The sequence below is a fragment of the Sinocyclocheilus rhinocerous genome, unplaced genomic scaffold (genome assembly GCF_001515625.1).
Source record: "Sinocyclocheilus rhinocerous isolate Xijiao unplaced genomic scaffold, SAMN03320098_v1.1 scaffold477, whole genome shotgun sequence".
In the NCBI taxonomy this organism is placed as follows: Eukaryota; Metazoa; Chordata; class Actinopteri; order Cypriniformes; family Cyprinidae; genus Sinocyclocheilus; species Sinocyclocheilus rhinocerous.
This window is the reverse complement of record NW_015648673.1, coordinates 189628-198566: the sequence shown is the minus strand read 5'-3', so window position 1 is coordinate 198566 and position 8939 is coordinate 189628. Positions and strand designations below refer to the sequence as shown.

At 34.3% G+C, this 8939-nt stretch overlaps 1 protein-coding gene across 1 annotated transcript in view; it reads right to left on the bottom strand.

The window, feature by feature from the left end:
• Positions 1–8939, bottom strand: part of LOC107710195 (zinc finger MIZ domain-containing protein 1-like) — a 45529-nt gene that overhangs the window by 28721 nt on the left and 7869 nt on the right. The gene's annotated exons all lie outside the window — the stretch shown is intronic.

The window sequence follows — 8939 nt, the reverse complement described above, 5'->3', positions numbered from 1 at the left end:
ACACACACACACTCACACACACATCCCTGGCACAGACTGAAGGATGATGGGAAACATGTCGAGAAGCAGAGGGAGTGTTTCCTGCTGTTTAGTGAACGTCAGTAACCCTCCACAATCACACGACTCTCGTTTGTGTTACAACACTCAGTAACAAGACGGCATGTCAGACGAGACGCACACTAAAGCTCCAGACGTCTGAGTGACACACACACACACACACACACACACACACACAGGATTAAGACGTTTACAATCATCACATTCATACAGACGTCAAGAACCAGGAAGAGTCACTAATAAGAGTCATATATGAAACTAAAAAACATGGCTAAAAATATAAAGATGACAAATGGAGGAAATAAATTAATCTGTGTAGATGGATTTCTGCAGAACTAGAAAATACATACAGAATGAGAATCATATTCATATTACATTTTACTAATGATTAGCACATTCTTAAACTTTCATACTACATTACTACCATATTCATAGACCATCACACCATCACAATTACCATATTCATACACCATCACACTGGACCATTTCTGTATTTATACACCATCACCATACTGGACAATTACCATACTGAAAGATTTACATATTCATACCCCATCACGTCGAACAATTATCATATTCATACCCCATCACACGGAACAATAACCGTATTCATACAGCATCACACTGAACAAATATCATATTCATTCATACACCATCACACTGGACAATTACCATACAAAACGATTTCTATATTCATACTATATTCTTACACCATCACGCTGAACAAATTCCATGTTGAATGATTACCATATTCATATTCATACACCATCACACTGGACGATTTCTGTATTCATACAACATCAACATACTGGACAATTACCATACTGAACGATTTACATATTCATACACCATCACGTCGAACAATTATCATATTCATACACCATCACACTGAACAATAACTGTATTCATACACCATCACACTGGACCATTTCCGTATTTATACACCATCACCATACTGGACAATTACCATACTGGACAATTTACATATACCATATTCATACACCATCACACTGAACCATTTCCCTATTTATACACCATCACACTGGACATCACATCATATTGAACAATTTTCATATTCATATACCATGGGATGGTTCCCATAGCTTATAAACTATGGCATTACCAAGGCTATCCCGTCCTGCTCACTCTGTTCACTGAAATACTCATTCAGTAGTGTGTCTGAAAGCGTTTCCCTCTGTGCCTCTGATTCAGATCAGCCTCAGGAAATGAGGCCTTTCCTGTCAGAGGAAGCGAGAGAGCGTTTTAAGGCTCAGACAGGAACTGGTGCAGGGAGGAACACGGACATCTGAACCCTCAACCGCTGTGTGTTCGGAAGAACATCCCCAACCCGTTCAACTTCACACCCACAAGCCTTTCTGTGCATGGTTTAACTTTAGTTTTCTGTCGTTTTTGCAGAATTTAACACAGAAAACCATATTTTCAGATTTTATTTCAGACCTTTTATTCTCTCTGTCCTGCGGTTGGACGGGATGATGTCATGACGATGATGTCATGATGATGTCATGACGATGATGTCATGATGATGTTATGACGATGATGCCATGACGATGTCATGACGATGCAAGTAATGCAGCAGATGGGATAAAACCACAGTTTTTTACGTCTATATTCTGACATATTTCCAGGGTTTCTGCAGGTTTTATGAAGGTCAATTTAAGACCAAGTAAAGAAAACGCAAGTGATAAATTGAATGGAACAAAATCTGCCAACATAGTTTCTAAATGTCTTGTATTAGCAATGCTTTAAAGTTTAAAAATGCAACTTTCAATTGATCTCCTTTACTTTTTCATTCATATTACAAAAAAAACTGCTTCCAACCTCTAGAATATGGAAATAACTTTTACTGTACCTACTGATCACACTGCAAAAAATATTCATTTTTTGCAGCGCATGCAACATTTAATGCCATGACTTTTGTGGACTTTTGTGTGGAAAGGCAAATGAATTATTATTTTTAAGACCCACAGAAAGCCTGTATTTCAGAGTGAAACAGGATATTCAACAAATGTAGGTCAGCACTTTATTTTCTCCATGGAAAAATGTGTATCAATATGAGAGGTGTTTCAAAACAAGACAGCTGAAAATGGAAAGCTGAGCAAAATATTACAGTTAGATCCTTTTCTTTACAAGACCAGGAATAGTTCATTCTGATTTGATGCTGACGTTAATCTAAACGAGCTCATAATGCAGAGATAAAGACAGTCGTCACTGCTGCTCACAATAGCCGCTGTTCACACGCTCAACAATACGGCTCTGTTCTGATCGCCTCGTTTACACACACAGTCTATTATACCAGCTAATATACATCACCAGCTGCAGACACACACATTCATGAGTCATGTGTCAACAAACACACACAGCTGTGTGTTGCAATAAATGCGCGTGACTCAGTTGCATTTGATGCTTATACATTTTCCGCATTTTTTTTTACATTGTTTTAAAAATAAAAACTACAGCTGATTGATGGTTTTTACATTGTTTAATAATACTTCACATCATTTTCCGAAGTAGGTGTTTCTATGCTAATTACAGTCTCAAATCACTCCGGCGAACAGCCAGAATTTGTTAACATATGAGTCTGTTTATGCAACAATGCGTATTATGTTTACACCTTCATGAAGTATTTGGAACAAACATGTTCTGACTTCTATTCGGCTAAAACAAAGGTGCGTTTATACCCACAACACTCCTCTGGCGAGTGTTTTCTCATGCAGACTTTGAGAACTAAACGCCTTCTCTGAGAAAATGGCGATCTGACCTAAGACGGCTGAATTTTACCTGTGAATGTATTTTATGTCCATTTAGTTTGTTATCTGGCAAGCATCGTGAAATAAACAGATCATGCGCAGTCTGATTGTCTTTATCACAAAACCTTAAATCTTTCCTGGGTGGCTATCCATCCATCCATCCATCGATCTATCTATCTATCTATCTATCAATCCATCCATTTATCCATCCATTTATCCATCCATCTATCTATCTATCTATCTATCCATCCATCCATCCATCCATCCATCCATCCATCCATCTATCTATCTATCTATCTATCTATCTATCCATCCATCCATCCATCCATCCATTTATCCATCCATCTATCTATCTATCCATCCATCCATCCATCCATCCATCTATCTATCTATCTATCTATCTATCTATCTATCGCAGTTTATGCAACTGCCACCAGAACACCAACCACCTAACAACCACCCATATCACCCTAACAACCAAATAGCAACTAACTAGTAACATATAGCTGCCACTTAGCAACCACACTGAACTCTACAGAAAAAAAATATCTATCCATCCACCTATCTATCTTATCTGTCTATTTGCCTACATATACAGTATGCCTGCCTATCCATCCATCTATCTATCTATCCATCCATCCATCCATCTAAATTTGTAGGCATATATTTTAAAATACATATATATTTATAGTTATTAAATTATATTTAATAATTATTTATACTACAAATTAGTGCTGTCAAATGATTCATCGAGATTAATCGCATACAAAATAACAGTGTGTTAGCATAATATATGTGTGTGTTCTGTGTATATTTATTATGTATACATAAACACACACACATACAGTATATGTTTTGAAAATATTTACATGTATTTACATGTCTACATTTAGATTCATATAATTTATATTATAAATAAATATATTTAATATTTAATTATAACTATGTTTCTTAAATATATACACATGCATGTGTGTGTATTTATATATACATAATAAATATACACAGTACACATACATATATTATGTAAACAAAAACTTTTATTTTGGATGCGATTAATCGCGATTAATGACAGCACTACTAAAAATTAATATACTTGCATTTTTAATTTAAATACATTTACATATGTATTTATAAATAAATATACATGTATACATTTTCTGTTATATACATATCTATATACTGTAATATATGCATAATATAATACTGTAATACTGGCTATTTGCACTTTATTTGCACGCTATATGCTTAGATGCTTCTGTTTTCCATTGGCTTTGTATTGTACTTGTAAAATGACAGTAAAGTTGAATCCAGTTTAATATTTGAATTCAGTCTTTTGAATATTCCTGCATATTCTTATTGCCAATTTTAGGTTTTTAATGACAATCTTGGATAAATTATTGCAATGCATTATGGGGATAACGTCTCTATAAAGAGTACATGCAATAATGAGAATGAATTTGGTCCAAATGACGTATCTGAGTCGGGAGCCTAAGCACACTAGGTTTCATAACAAAAGTAAAATAAAGCAATAAGCCCCAAGAAGCCGTGGTTTACAGTGAATTTATAACAGCTAAGGGGCGTTGTTAGGTACGATGTGAAGCTGTTATAAATTTACACGGCTTCACGGGGCTTATTGCTTTTAAAAAACGGTTATTCCATATACGTAGTTAGGTTTCACAAAATAAAACAGAGCAAATAAAGTGTAATGATATAAAAACAGTATTCTTCCACCAAACAATGTTTGCTACAGGTTTGCAAACAAGCTACAGGTGGTCCAAAATGACCACTAAATATTGTAGAAACTTAATTTGCTGTAAAGTTGCCTTGCAATGATTTGTATCGTGAAAAGCGCTGTACAAATAAACTTGATTTGACAATGTAGTTCCTCAGAAACAGTTGTGGTTGCAACAAAGTGGTTGCCGAGCAACACACAAACGTAAACAAAGATGTATGTTTGTAGAGTAATTTACAACAGCTTAGAACGTGGCTCAGCCAATCAGAATCAAGGACCGGAACTCTCTGTTTTATAATCATCATTATGAAACATTACAGTAAGTGATTTATTAATCTAATCAACAGTGAGCCATAAACGGACAGAGAAACTAAGCAAACGGAGAGGATCAGTTCCTCCACGTCCAAACAAACACCCCGTCCATCAGAAGAAAATCAGGGCTGAATTCATCTGGGCGAGAGGAGACGCTGGATGTGAGCCGGTGTCTGGATGTTATTTTTAGAGCGTCTTGGAGACGCGTGTGCAGCAGCGTTTAAGGACAGCCGTTCTCTGCGCTCTGACCCTCTGCTCACCCTCACACAACACTGCTGATTTATTTAGATCCCTCACTCTAACGCTCTGATATGTGCCACATCTCAGACCAAAACAACCAGCACTTCACGTCCATTTACTTAGTTATCCGGCAAGCAGTCGTGAAATAAGCAGATCATGTGCAGTCAGATGGTCATTACCACAAAATACTCCTTTTCTTGATTGTACATGATTCCATAAATAAATGAAATATATATTTGAAAAAGTTACATATGTAAATTTGCATATTTATATTTTGTTTAAATATACATTTGTGATTTTATACACACATGTAAATATTACAAATATAAATATAAAATAAATATATTTCTATGTATCTAGAATATATATAATTATACTTTTTATATTATTCATATTTAAATTAAAAATGTATTTACATTTATAATTTAAATCTAAATATTTACACATTTGTATATAAATAAATATTATATTGAACATTTCTGTTAAATTAATAAATGTTTAATATATCTATTTGTATATAAATATGTAAATATTTGTATATGAATATGAATGTATACACACACACATATAAATATATTAAAAATGTAAATATATAAATTGTTTATTTGTATCTATTTATCTGTCTATATTTTATATAACATATAATTACTAATAATTATATATAATTATTTTATTACTTTTAATATCTATATTTAAATTAAAAATGTAATTTATTTAAATGCATTTAAATATTTCCGCTAAATGAATAAATGTTTAATATATTTATTTATATATAAATATATAAATATAAATAAACATGAATTTATATATGCACATAAATATATGAATCTATTAAATATAAATTATCGATCTATATAGCTGTAGTTCTAAGTAGAGCACTTAACCCTGACCCTCACACACCCTTACAACGTTAGTTCATCCACAAATGAGAAGTGTTAACGATTATGTGCCTAAATAGAGATAGAGACAAACCACGGTGCAGAACATTCTAACATCACCTTCAGTGTGAAAGCACACATGACTTCATCGGAAGCTTGCTGTGTCCCGTATGAACGAGCTGCCGAAGCGTTTTCCTACAGGAAGAGAGTTTTGTTTCTGGGAATGTCACGGCTTACAGTGATGAATTTACAACACCTCCTCTAACTATCATTCCTACATCTATCCCTCCCAACGGACCTAAAGAGAGCCGTGTGTGTGTGTGTGGAGGTGATGCATTAGAGCATAATGGGAAGGAAAAGTCTCTTTCTCTCTCTCTAATTCCAGATCTCTCTGACACCTCCAGCCATTCATCACACGCTCCTCTGAGCCTGAAGCAAGAAAGAGGGAGGAGAAAAAAATCAATGGAGTCAGAACTGCAAACAGGCCATAAAGACATTGGGAGGAAGGTACCAGCTGCAGTGCAATTGATTTCTTTAAGTAGAATAACACCTCACACACACACACACACCGCCATTCATACACAGCTGCTGAAACACTTATGAATAGATCTCACACAGCCGCCTGGTTCACACAAATCAACAGAGAATGAGTTACTAATGAAATCATCTGCTGGTCACAGACATACATTAACATTACTTTATATACTGAAAACTGAATATATACTAAAAGCTGCAAAAGTCTCTGAGATCACAGTGTAAAAAAAAAAAAAGAAGAAAAAAAAAATATATATATATATTATTATTATTTACAAAACCCTTTTTTTTTTTTTTTGCTTGAACAATACAAACATCAAAATAGCTTTGCATTTCTGCTTTCATATTCACTGAGACCACAGTGAAAAAAAAAAAAAGAAGAAAAAAAAAATATATATATTATATACACACATACATAAAAAAATGTCCAAGGGAAAAAATGCTTTAAAATGATTTTTCATGTTTCAATACTTTAAGACGCTAATCAAATATTCTCTAAAACCAACTATACCAAATAGTAAGGACATTTATTTACCCTATTCAACATTATATTTCACTCAAACTGTCAGGCTAAAAATAAAACTATAAACCAAATAAAATTTGAATTTATAATATTTTTTATAATATTATATTATATTATCATTTTAGAATACATGTATTTTTGGCTATTGCTACAAATATACCCCAGCGACTTATGACTGGTTTTGTGCTCCAGGGTCTCTTATAATACTATACTATACATTTAAATATTAATATTTAATATAAAATTAATAACATAATATTATGATATAATATTGTAAATAAACCTACAATATCACTAACATTTAGGTCCATCATTGCATTGACAAACATCAGTAGCACAGCAGTGGCATCTTCTGCAAACACACCCGTTTTCTGTAAAAACCTAAACGGTCTCTAAACGGTATAAAGAAGATAAAGCAGTGTATTACAACATCTGGCACTGTTAGCTTCCTCCGACACGCATAAACACGACAGCCACATGCCTCGTATCTTCCAGAGCACCCCACAGCAGGGAAGATCTTTGCATTTTTTGGCAGGAGCATCTGTTCCTCGAGCTGGAGCCAAACCTTCAGCAGATCTTCAGACGAGAATAGCGCTTTTAAAGGGGTCACAACATAGACTGAGTAAAGACAGTCACGCTCTTGACCATTCTCACTCTTACAATCAATCGTGCCATGTTTAAATGACAACATTTGACTCAGTTGCAGTAAATGCCAGCCTGAAGTCTCCCTGCTGTAGGTTCAGGAGTGATTCAGTCACTGTTCGATTCCTCTTCTGGATAATTGGGTCCTCGTGGAAGCTGCAGACGACACAAGCACTCACTCGTGCTCTTATACCATCACTACTGGCTTTAGAGCACAAGTCTTCATTCACGTCATCAGCGTACTTCAGTGAGGTCTGACCACACCGTAACTCAGAAATCATCTATCAACAGCAGTTCACTCGAAAATCAGGCTGAACTGATTATTACTGTTAATGGATTACTGTTACTGTTTTATGGACTGAGAAAAAACAAGATTTGGTTTTTAAAAAGCCTTTTTCCAAAAGGTACATCTGGAAAAAGGGGGGTCGTCTTATAATCAGGGTCGTCTTATATTCGGGCCAATACGGTACATTTAAATTTTATAATGAGCATTTTAGCTTATAGTAAATATATACATATATTATTGTTATTTATGCTTGAAACTAATTACATTAAAAAGCATATATATAATTATATATTTACATTTTTATTTTGAATATTATTAAATTATTATTATTTTAAATTTAAATTTTCTTAAATTATACATTTAATTTAAAGGTTAACTTTTTTATTTTTTTATATTATATATAAAAATGTAAATAAAAATGTAACACACATATATAATATTTAAAGGGGTCATATTATAATAAAGAACATTATTTTGTGTATTTGGTGTAATGAAATGTGTTTATGCGGTTTAAGGTTAAAAACACATTATTTTCCACATACTGTACATTATTGTTTCTCCTCTATGCCCCGCCTTTCTGAAACGCATCAATTTTTACAAAGCTCATCGGTCTGAAAAGCGAGGTGCGCTGTGATTGGCCAGCTATCCAGTGCGTTATGATTGGCCGAATACCTCAAGCGTGAGACGGAAATGTTACGCCCCACACATACTGTTGATGCCGTGTCCGGCCGGAGCGACGAGACATAAACATTAAAACCCATTACAAACGAGGCATTTGTTGCATCCAGTGGGGACATAATTACAGATTATAATGACTTATACTGTCTTTTTACACGTTGCGTTGCATTGCGCCGCGTAAACATAAAACCATGTCTGCATTTGTAATCGGAGAAATGACAAACAACAAGCCCTACTCTACACTCTAAAAAATGCTGGGTTGTTTCAACCCAACTTTGGGTCAAAT